This window comes from Pan troglodytes, chromosome 8, assembly GCF_028858775.2.
Source record: "Pan troglodytes isolate AG18354 chromosome 8, NHGRI_mPanTro3-v2.0_pri, whole genome shotgun sequence".
In the NCBI taxonomy this organism is placed as follows: Eukaryota; Metazoa; Chordata; class Mammalia; order Primates; family Hominidae; genus Pan; species Pan troglodytes.
The window spans coordinates 52,677,224-52,689,855 of NC_072406.2; positions in this window are offsets into that span (position 1 = coordinate 52,677,224).

A 12,632-nucleotide genomic window follows, 5' to 3' on the forward strand; every position below is an offset into this window, starting at 1 on the left:
CCACTTGCAAATTCCACAAAAAGAGTGTTTCAAAACTGCTCTGTCTAAAGGAAGGTTCAACTCTGTGAGTTGAATACACACAACACAAAGAAGTTACTGGGAATTCATCTATCTAGCATTTAACTGAGAAATCCCGTTTCCAACGAAGGCCTCAAAGGGGTCCAAATATCCCCTTGCAAACTTAACAAACAGAGTCTTTCCAAACTGCTCTATGAAAAGAAAGGTGAAACTCTGTGAGTTGAACGCACACATCATAAAGAAGTTTCTGAGAATGGTTCTGTCTAGTTTTTAAACGAAGATATCTCCTTTAATACAATTGGCTTCAAATCGCTTGAAATCTCCACTTGTAAAACCCACAAAAAGAGTGTTTCAAATCTGCTCTGTGTAAAGAAAGGTTCAACTCTGTGAGTTGAATACACACAACACAAAGAAGTTACTGAGAATTCATCTGTCTAGCTTTATATGAAGAAATCAAGTTTCCAACGAAGGCCTCAAGGAGGTCTAAGTATCTCCTTGCAGACTTAAGAAAGAGAGTGTTTCCAAACTGCTCTATGAAAAGAAAGGTTAAACTCTGTGAGTTGAACGCACACATCACAAAGTGGTTTCTGAGAATGATTCTGTCTAGTTTTTATACAAAGATATTTCGATTTCTAAGACTGGCCTCAAATCGCTTGAAATCTCCACTTGCAAATTCCACAAAAAGAGTGTTTCAAAACTGCTCTGTCTCAAGGAAGATTCAACTCTGTGAGTTGAATACACACAACACAAAGAAGTTACTGGGAATTCATCTGTCTAGCATTTAACTGAGAAATCCCGTTCCCAACGAAGGCCTCAAAGTGGTCCAAATATCCTCTTGCAAACTTAACAAACAGAGTGTTTCCAAACTGCTCTATGAAAAGAAAGATGAAGCTCTGTGAGTTGAACGCACACATCACAAAGTAGTTTCGGAGAATGATTCTGTCTAGTTTTTAAATGAAGATATTTCCTTTAATACAATTGTCCTCAAATCGCTTGAAATCTCCACTTGTAAAATCCACAAAAAGAGTGTTTCAAATCTGCTCTGTCTAAAGAAAGGTTCAACTCTGTGAGTTCAATACACACAACACAAAGAAGTTACTGAGAATTCATCTGTCTAGCTTTATATGAAGAAATCCCGTTTCCAACGAAGGCCTCAAGGAGGTCTAAATATCCCCTTGCAGACTTCAGAAACAAAGTGTTTCCAAACTGCTCTATGAAAAGAAAGTTTAAACTCTCTGAGTTGAACGCACACATCATAAAGAAGTTTCTGAGAATGATTCTGTCTAGTTTTTATACAAAGATATTTCGATTTCTAAGACTGGCCTCAAATCGCTTGAAATCTCCACTTGCAAATTCCACAAAAAGAGTGTTTCAAAACTGCTCTGTCTCAAGGAAGATTCAACTCTGTGAGTTGAATACACACAACACAAAGAAGTTACTGGGAATTCATCTGTCTAGCATTTAACTGAGAAATCCCGTTTCCAACGAAGGCCTCAAAGGGGTCCAAATATCCTCTTGCAAACTTAACAAACAGAGTGTTTCCAAACTGCTCTATGAAAAGAAAGGTGAAACTCTGTGAGTTGAACGCACACATCACAAAGTAGTTTCTGAGAATGATTCTGTCTAGTTTTTAAATGAAGATATTTCCTTTAATACAATTGGCCTCAAATCGCTTGAAATCTCCAATTGTAAAATCCACAAAAAGAGTGTTTCAAGTCTGCTCTGTCTAAAGAAAGGTTCAACTCTGTGAGTTGAATACACACAACACAAAGAAGTTACTGAGAATTCATCTGTCTAGCTTTATATGAAGAAATCCCGTTTCCAACGAAGGCCTCAAAGAGTTTTAAATATCCCCTTGCAGACTTAAGAAACAGAGTGTTTCCAAACTGCTCTATGAAAAGAAAGGTTTAACTCTGTGAGTTGAATGCACACATCACAAAGTGGTTTCTGAGAATGATTCTGTCTAGTTTTTAAATGAAGATATTTCCTTTAATACAATTGGCCTCAAATCGCTTGAAATCTCCAATTGTAAAATCCACAAAAAGAGTGTTTCAAATCTGCTCTGTCTAAAGAGAGGTTCAACTCTGTGAGTTGAATACACACAACACAAAGAAGTTACTGAGAATTCATCTGTCTGGCTTTATATGAAGAAATCTCGTTTCCAACAAAGGCCTCAAGGAGGTCTAAATATCCCCTTGCAGACTTAAGAAACAGAGTGTTTCCAAACTGCTCTATGAAAAGAAAGGTAAACTCTGTGAGCTGAATGCACACATCACAAAGTGGTTTCTGAGAATGATTCTGTCTGGTTTTTATACAAAGATATTTTGATTTCTAAGATTGGCCTCAAATCGCTTGAAATCTCCAGTTGCAAATTCCACAAAAAGAGTGTTTCAAAACTGCTCTGTCTAAAGAAAGGTTCAACTCTGTGAGTTGAATACACACAACACAAAGAAGTTACTGGGAATTCATCTGTCTAGCATTTAACTGAGAAATCCCGTTTCCAACGAAGGCCTCAAAGTGGTCCAAATATCCCCTTGCAGACTTAAGAAACAGAGTGTTTCCAAACTGCTCTATGAAAAGAAAGTTTAAACTCTCTGAGTTGAATGCACACATCACAAAGTGGTTTCTGAGAATGATTCTGTCTGGTTTTTATACAAAGATATTTCGATTTCTAAGATTGGCCACAAATCGCTTGAAATCTCCACTTGCAAATTCCACAAAAAGAGTGTTTCAAAACTGCTCTGTCTAAAGGAAGGTTCAACTCTGTGAGTTGAATACACACAACACAAAGAAGTTACTGGGAATTCATCTATCTAGCATTTAACTGAGAAATCCCGTTTCCAACGAAGGCCTCAAAGGGGTCCAAATATCCCCTTGCAAACTTAACAAACAGAGTCTTTTCAAACTGCTCTATGAAAAGAAAGGTGAAACTCTGTGAGTTGAACGCACTCATCATAAAGAAGTTTCTGAGAATGGTTCTGTCTAGTTTTTAAACGAAGATATCTCCTTTAATACAATTGGCTTCAAATCGCTTGAAATCTCCACTTGTAAAACCCACAAAAAGAGTGTTTCAAATCTGCTCTGTGTAAAGAAAGGTTCAACTCTGTGAGTTGAATACACACAACACAAAGAAGTTACTGAGAATTCATCTGTCTAGCTTTATATGAAGAAATCAAGTTTCCAACGAAGGCCTCAAGGAGGTCTAAGTATCTCCTTGCAGACTTAAGAAACAGAGTGTTTCCAAACTGCTCTATGAAAAGAAAGGTTAAACTCTGTGAGTTGAACGCACACATCACAAAGTGGTTTCTGAGAATGATTCTGTCTAGTTTTTATACAAAGATATTTCGATTTCTAAGACTGGCCTCAAATCGCTTGAAATCTCCACTTGCAAATTCCACAAAAAGAGTGTTTCAAAACTGCTCTGTCTCAAGGAAGATTCAACTCTGTGAGTTGAATACACACAACACAAAGAAGTTACTGGGAATTCATCTGTCTAGCATTTAACTGAGAAATCCCGTTCCCAACGAAGGCCTCAAAGTGGTCCAAATATCCTCTTGCAAACTTAACAAACAGAGTGTTTCCAAACTGCTCTATGAAAAGAAAGATGAAGCTCTGTGAGTTGAACGCACACATCACAAAGTAGTTTCGGAGAATGATTCTGTCTAGTTTTTAAATGAAGATATTTCCTTTAATACAATTGTCCTCAAATCGCTTGAAATCTCCACTTGTAAAATCCACAAAAAGAGTGTTTCAAATCTGCTCTGTCTAAAGAAAGGTTCAACTCTGTGAGTTCAATACACACAACACAAAGAAGTTACTGAGAATTCATCTGTCTAGCTTTATATGAAGAAATCCCGTTTCCAACGAAGGCCTCAAGGAGGTCTAAATATCCCCTTGCAGACTTCAGAAACAAAGTGTTTCCAAACTGCTCTATGAAAAGAAAGTTTAAACTCTCTGAGTTGAACGCACACATCATAAAGAAGTTTCTGAGAATGATTCTGTCTAGTTTTTATACAAAGATATTTCGATTTCTAAGACTGGCCTCAAATCGCTTGAAATCTCCACTTGCAAATTCCACAAAAAGAGTGTTTCAAAACTGCTCTGTCTCAAGGAAGATTCAACTCTGTGAGTTGAATACACACAACACAAAGAAGTTACTGGGAATTCATCTGTCTAGCATTTAACTGAGAAATCCCGTTTCCAACGAAGGCCTCAAAGGGGTCCAAATATCCTCTTGCAAACTTAACAAACAGAGTGTTTCCAAACTGCTCTATGAAAAGAAAGGTGAAACTCTGTGAGTTGAACGCACACATCACAAAGTAGTTTCTGAGAATGATTCTGTCTAGTTTTTAAATGAAGATATTTCCTTTAATACAATTGGCCTCAAATCGCTTGAAATCTCCAATTGTAAAATCCACAAAAAGAGTGTTTCAAGTCTGCTCTGTCTAAAGAAAGGTTCAACTCTGTGAGTTGAATACACACAACACAAAGAAGTTACTGAGAATTCATCTGTCTAGCTTTATATGAAGAAATCCCGTTTCCAACGAAGGCCTCAAAGAGTTTTAAATATCCCCTTGCAGACTTAAGAAACAGAGTGTTTCCAAACTGCTCTATGAAAAGAAAGGTTTAACTCTGTGAGTTGAATGCACACATCACAAAGTGGTTTCTGAGAATGATTCTGTCTAGTTTTTAAATGAAGATATTTCCTTTAATACAATTGGCCTCAAATCGCTTGAAATCTCCAATTGTAAAATCCACAAAAAGAGTGTTTCAAATCTGCTCTGTCTAAAGAGAGGTTCAACTCTGTGAGTTGAATACACACAACACAAAGAAGTTACTGAGAATTCATCTGTCTGGCTTTATATGAAGAAATCTCGTTTCCAACAAAGGCCTCAAGGAGGTCTAAATATCCCCTTGCAGACTTAAGAAACAGAGTGTTTCCAAACTGCTCTATGAAAAGAAAGGTAAACTCTGTGAGCTGAATGCACACATCACAAAGTGGTTTCTGAGAATGATTCTGTCTGGTTTTTATACAAAGATATTTTGATTTCTAAGATTGGCCTCAAATCGCTTGAAATCTCCAGTTGCAAATTCCACAAAAAGAGTGTTTCAAAACTGCTCTGTCTAAAGAAAGGTTCAACTCTGTGAGTTGAATACACACAACACAAAGAAGTTACTGGGAATTCATCTGTCTAGCATTTAACTGAGAAATCCCGTTTCCAACGAAGGCCTCAAAGTGGTCCAAATATCCCCTTGCAGACTTAAGAAACAGAGTGTTTCCAAACTGCTCTATGAAAAGAAAGTTTAAACTCTCTGAGTTGAATGCACACATCACAAAGTGGTTTCTGAGAATGATTCTGTCTGGTTTTTATACAAAGATATTTCGATTTCTAAGATTGGCCACAAATCGCTTGAAATCTCCACTTGCAAATTCCACAAAAAGAGTGTTTCAAAACTGCTCTGTCTAAAGGAAGGTTCAACTCTGTGAGTTGAATACACACAACACAAAGAAGTTACTGGGAATTCATCTATCTAGCATTTAACTGAGAAATCCCGTTTCCAACGAAGGCCTCAAAGGGGTCCAAATATCCCCTTGCAAACTTAACAAACAGAGTCTTTTCAAACTGCTCTATGAAAAGAAAGGTGAAACTCTGTGAGTTGAACGCACTCATCATAAAGAAGTTTCTGAGAATGGTTCTGTCTAGTTTTTAAACGAAGATATCTCCTTTAATACAATTGGCTTCAAATCGCTTGAAATCTCCACTTGTAAAACCCACAAAAAGAGTGTTTCAAATCTGCTCTGTGTAAAGAAAGGTTCAACTCTGTGAGTTGAATACACACAACACAAAGAAGTTACTGAGAATTCATCTGTCTAGCTTTATATGAAGAAATCAAGTTTCCAACGAAGGCCTCAAGGAGGTCTAAGTATCTCCTTGCAGACTTAAGAAACAGAGTGTTTCCAAACTGCTCTATGAAAAGAAAGGTTAAACTCTGTGAGTTGAACGCACACATCACAAAGTGGTTTCTGAGAATGATTCTGTCTAGTGTTTATACAAAGATATTTCGATTTCTAAGACTGGCCTCAAATCGCTTGAAATCTCCACTTGCAAATTCCACAAAAAGAGTGTTTCAAAACTGCTCTGTCTCAAGGAAGATTCAACTCTGTGAGTTGAATACACACAACACAAAGAAGTTACTGGGAATTCATCTGTCTAGCATTTAACTGAGAAATCCCGTTCCCAACGAAGGCCTCAAAGTGGTCCAAATATCCTCTTGCAAACTTAACAAACAGAGTGTTTCCAAACTGCTCTATGAAAAGAAAGATGAAGCTCTGTGAGTTGAACGCACACATCACAAAGTAGTTTCGGAGAATGATTCTGTCTAGTTTTTAAATGAAGATATTTCCTTTAATACAATTGTCCTCAAATCGCTTGAAATCTCCACTTGTAAAATCCACAAAAAGAGTGTTTCAAATCTGCTCTGTCTAAAGAAAGGTTCAACTCTGTGAGTTCAATACACACAACACAAAGAAGTTACTGAGAATTCATCTGTCTAGCTTTATATGAAGAAATCCCGTTTCCAACGAAGGCCTCAAGGAGGTCTAAATATCCCCTTGCAGACTTCAGAAACAAAGTGTTTCCAAACTGCTCTATGAAAAGAAAGTTTAAACTCTCTGAGTTGAACGCACACATCATAAAGAAGTTTCTGAGAATGATTCTGTCTAGTTTTTATACAAAGATATTTCGATTTCTAAGACTGGCCTCAAATCGCTTGAAATCTCCACTTGCAAATTCCACAAAAAGAGTGTTTCAAAACTGCTCTGTCTCAAGGAAGATTCAACTCTGTGAGTTGAATACACACAACACAAAGAAGTTACTGGGAATTCATCTGTCTAGCATTTAACTGAGAAATCCCGTTTCCAACGAAGGCCTCAAAGGGGTCCAAATATCCTCTTGCAAACTTAACAAACAGAGTGTTTCCAAACTGCTCTATGAAAAGAAAGGTGAAACTCTGTGAGTTGAACGCACACATCACAAAGTAGTTTCTGAGAATGATTCTGTCTAGTTTTTAAATGAAGATATTTCCTTTAATACAATTGGCCTCAAATCGCTTGAAATCTCCAATTGTAAAATCCACAAAAAGAGTGTTTCAAGTCTGCTCTGTCTAAAGAAAGGTTCAACTCTGTGAGTTGAATACACACAACACAAAGAAGTTACTGAGAATTCATCTGTCTAGCTTTATATGAAGAAATCCCGTTTCCAACGAAGGCCTCAAAGAGTTTTAAATATCCCCTTGCAGACTTAAGAAACAGAGTGTTTCCAAACTGCTCTATGAAAAGAAAGGTTTAACTCTGTGAGTTGAATGCACACATCACAAAGTGGTTTCTGAGAATGATTCTGTCTAGTTTTTAAATGAAGATATTTCCTTTAATACAATTGGCCTCAAATCGCTTGAAATCTCCAATTGTAAAATCCACAAAAAGAGTGTTTCAAATCTGCTCTGTCTAAAGAGAGGTTCAACTCTGTGAGTTGAATACACACAACACAAAGAAGTTACTGAGAATTCATCTGTCTGGCTTTATATGAAGAAATCTCGTTTCCAACAAAGGCCTCAAGGAGGTCTAAATATCCCCTTGCAGACTTAAGAAACAGAGTGTTTCCAAACTGCTCTATGAAAAGAAAGGTAAACTCTGTGAGCTGAATGCACACATCACAAAGTGGTTTCTGAGAATGATTCTGTCTGGTTTTTATACAAAGATATTTTGATTTCTAAGATTGGCCTCAAATCGCTTGAAATCTCCAGTTGCAAATTCCACAAAAAGAGTGTTTCAAAACTGCTCTGTCTAAAGAAAGGTTCAACTCTGTGAGTTGAATACACACAACACAAAGAAGTTACTGGGAATTCATCTGTCTAGCATTTAACTGAGAAATCCCGTTCCCAACGAAGGCCTCAAAGTGGTCCAAATATCCTCTTGCAAACTTAACAAACAGAGTGTTTCCAAACTGCTCTATGAAAAGAAAGATGAAGCTCTGTGAGTTGAACGCACACATCACAAAGTAGTTTCGGAGAATGATTCTGTCTAGTTTTTAAATGAAGATATTTCCTTTAATACAATTGTCCTCAAATCGCTTGAAATCTCCACTTGTAAAATCCACAAAAAGAGTGTTTCAAATCTGCTCTGTCTAAAGAAAGGTTCAACTCTGTGAGTTCAATACACACAACACAAAGAAGTTACTGAGAATTCATCTGTCTAGCTTTATATGAAGAAATCCCGTTTCCAACGAAGGCCTCAAGGAGGTCTAAATATCCCCTTGCAGACTTCAGAAACAAAGTGTTTCCAAACTGCTCTATGAAAAGAAAGTTTAAACTCTCTGAGTTGAACGCACACATCATAAAGAAGTTTCTGAGAATGATTCTGTCTAGTTTTTATACAAAGATATTTCGATTTCTAAGACTGGCCTCAAATCGCTTGAAATCTCCACTTGCAAATTCCACAAAAAGAGTGTTTCAAAACTGCTCTGTCTCAAGGAAGATTCAACTCTGTGAGTTGAATACACACAACACAAAGAAGTTACTGGGAATTCATCTGTCTAGCATTTAACTGAGAAATCCCGTTTCCAACGAAGGCCTCAAAGGGGTCCAAATATCCTCTTGCAAACTTAACAAACAGAGTGTTTCCAAACTGCTCTATGAAAAGAAAGGTGAAACTCTGTGAGTTGAACGCACACATCACAAAGTAGTTTCTGAGAATGATTCTGTCTAGTTTTTAAATGAAGATATTTCCTTTAATACAATTGGCCTCAAATCGCTTGAAATCTCCAATTGTAAAATCCACAAAAAGAGTGTTTCAAGTCTGCTCTGTCTAAAGAAAGGTTCAACTCTGTGAGTTGAATACACACAACACAAAGAAGTTACTGAGAATTCATCTGTCTAGCTTTATATGAAGAAATCCCGTTTCCAACGAAGGCCTCAAAGAGTTTTAAATATCCCCTTGCAGACTTAAGAAACAGAGTGTTTCCAAACTGCTCTATGAAAAGAAAGGTTTAACTCTGTGAGTTGAATGCACACATCACAAAGTGGTTTCTGAGAATGATTCTGTCTAGTTTTTAAATGAAGATATTTCCTTTAATACAATTGGCCTCAAATCGCTTGAAATCTCCAATTGTAAAATCCACAAAAAGAGTGTTTCAAATCTGCTCTGTCTAAAGAGAGGTTCAACTCTGTGAGTTGAATACACACAACACAAAGAAGTTACTGAGAATTCATCTGTCTGGCTTTATATGAAGAAATCTCGTTTCCAACAAAGGCCTCAAGGAGGTCTAAATATCCCCTTGCAGACTTAAGAAACAGAGTGTTTCCAAACTGCTCTATGAAAAGAAAGGTAAACTCTGTGAGCTGAATGCACACATCACAAAGTGGTTTCTGAGAATGATTCTGTCTGGTTTTTATACAAAGATATTTTGATTTCTAAGATTGGCCTCAAATCGCTTGAAATCTCCAGTTGCAAATTCCACAAAAAGAGTGTTTCAAAACTGCTCTGTCTAAAGAAAGGTTCAACTCTGTGAGTTGAATACACACAACACAAAGAAGTTACTGGGAATTCATCTGTCTAGCATTTAACTGAGAAATCCCGTTTCCAACGAAGGCCTCAAAGTGGTCCAAATATCCCCTTGCAGACTTAAGAAACAGAGTGTTTCCAAACTGCTCTATGAAAAGAAAGTTTAAACTCTCTGAGTTGAATGCACACATCACAAAGTGGTTTCTGAGAATGATTCTGTCTGGTTTTTATACAAAGATATTTCGATTTCTAAGATTGGCCACAAATCGCTTGAAATCTCCACTTGCAAATTCCACAAAAAGAGTGTTTCAAAACTGCTCTGTCTAAAGGAAGGTTCAACTCTGTGAGTTGAATACACACAACACAAAGAAGTTACTGGGAATTCATCTATCTAGCATTTAACTGAGAAATCCCGTTTCCAACGAAGGCCTCAAAGGGGTCCAAATATCCCCTTGCAAACTTAACAAACAGAGTCTTTTCAAACTGCTCTATGAAAAGAAAGGTGAAACTCTGTGAGTTGAACGCACTCATCATAAAGAAGTTTCTGAGAATGGTTCTGTCTAGTTTTTAAACGAAGATATCTCCTTTAATACAATTGGCTTCAAATCGCTTGAAATCTCCACTTGTAAAACCCACAAAAAGAGTGTTTCAAATCTGCTCTGTGTAAAGAAAGGTTCAACTCTGTGAGTTGAATACACACAACACAAAGAAGTTACTGAGAATTCATCTGTCTAGCTTTATATGAAGAAATCAAGTTTCCAACGAAGGCCTCAAGGAGGTCTAAGTATCTCCTTGCAGACTTAAGAAACAGAGTGTTTCCAAACTGCTCTATGAAAAGAAAGGTTAAACTCTGTGAGTTGAACGCACACATCACAAAGTGGTTTCTGAGAATGATTCTGTCTAGTTTTTATACAAAGATATTTCGATTTCTAAGACTGGCCTCAAATCGCTTGAAATCTCCACTTGCAAATTCCACAAAAAGAGTGTTTCAAAACTGCTCTGTCTCAAGGAAGATTCAACTCTGTGAGTTGAATACACACAACACAAAGAAGTTACTGGGAATTCATCTGTCTAGCATTTAACTGAGAAATCCCGTTCCCAACGAAGGCCTCAAAGTGGTCCAAATATCCTCTTGCAAACTTAACAAACAGAGTGTTTCCAAACTGCTCTATGAAAAGAAAGATGAAGCTCTGTGAGTTGAACGCACACATCACAAAGTAGTTTCGGAGAATGATTCTGTCTAGTTTTTAAATGAAGATATTTCCTTTAATACAATTGTCCTCAAATCGCTTGAAATCTCCACTTGTAAAATCCACAAAAAGAGTGTTTCAAATCTGCTCTGTCTAAAGAAAGGTTCAACTCTGTGAGTTCAATACACACAACACAAAGAAGTTACTGAGAATTCATCTGTCTAGCTTTATATGAAGAAATCCCGTTTCCAACGAAGGCCTCAAGGAGGTCTAAATATCCCCTTGCAGACTTCAGAAACAAAGTGTTTCCAAACTGCTCTATGAAAAGAAAGTTTAAACTCTCTGAGTTGAACGCACACATCATAAAGAAGTTTCTGAGAATGATTCTGTCTAGTTTTTATACAAAGATATTTCGATTTCTAAGACTGGCCTCAAATCGCTTGAAATCTCCACTTGCAAATTCCACAAAAAGAGTGTTTCAAAACTGCTCTGTCTCAAGGAAGATTCAACTCTGTGAGTTGAATACACACAACACAAAGAAGTTACTGGGAATTCATCTGTCTAGCATTTAACTGAGAAATCCCGTTTCCAACGAAGGCCTCAAAGGGGTCCAAATATCCTCTTGCAAACTTAACAAACAGAGTGTTTCCAAACTGCTCTATGAAAAGAAAGGTGAAACTCTGTGAGTTGAACGCACACATCACAAAGTAGTTTCTGAGAATGATTCTGTCTAGTTTTTAAATGAAGATATTTCCTTTAATACAATTGGCCTCAAATCGCTTGAAATCTCCAATTGTAAAATCCACAAAAAGAGTGTTTCAAGTCTGCTCTGTCTAAAGAAAGGTTCAACTCTGTGAGTTGAATACACACAACACAAAGAAGTTACTGAGAATTCATCTGTCTAGCTTTATATGAAGAAATCCCGTTTCCAACGAAGGCCTCAAAGAGTTTTAAATATCCCCTTGCAGACTTAAGAAACAGAGTGTTTCCAAACTGCTCTATGAAAAGAAAGGTTTAACTCTGTGAGTTGAATGCACACATCACAAAGTGGTTTCTGAGAATGATTCTGTCTAGTTTTTAAATGAAGATATTTCCTTTAATACAATTGGCCTCAAATCGCTTGAAATCTCCAATTGTAAAATCCACAAAAAGAGTGTTTCAAATCTGCTCTGTCTAAAGAGAGGTTCAACTCTGTGAGTTGAATACACACAACACAAAGAAGTTACTGAGAATTCATCTGTCTGGCTTTATATGAAGAAATCTCGTTTCCAACAAAGGCCTCAAGGAGGTCTAAATATCCCCTTGCAGACTTAAGAAACAGAGTGTTTCCAAACTGCTCTATGAAAAGAAAGGTAAACTCTGTGAGCTGAATGCACACATCACAAAGTGGTTTCTGAGAATGATTCTGTCTGGTTTTTATACAAAGATATTTTGATTTCTAAGATTGGCCTCAAATCGCTTGAAATCTCCAGTTGCAAATTCCACAAAAAGAGTGTTTCAAAACTGCTCTGTCTAAAGAAAGGTTCAACTCTGTGAGTTGAATACACACAACACAAAGAAGTTACTGGGAATTCATCTGTCTAGCATTTAACTGAGAAATCCCGTTTCCAACGAAGGCCTCAAAGTGGTCCCAATATCCCCTTGCAGACTTAAGAAACAGAGTGTTTCCAAACTGCTCTATGAAAAGATAGTTTAAACTCTCTGAGTTGAATGCACACATCACAAAGTGGTTTCTGAGAATGATTCTGTCTGGTTTTTATACAAAGATATTTCGATTTCTAAGATTGGCCACAAATCGCTTGAAATCTCCACTTGCAAATTCCACAAAAAGAGTGTTTCAAAACTGCTCTGTCTAAAGGAAGGTT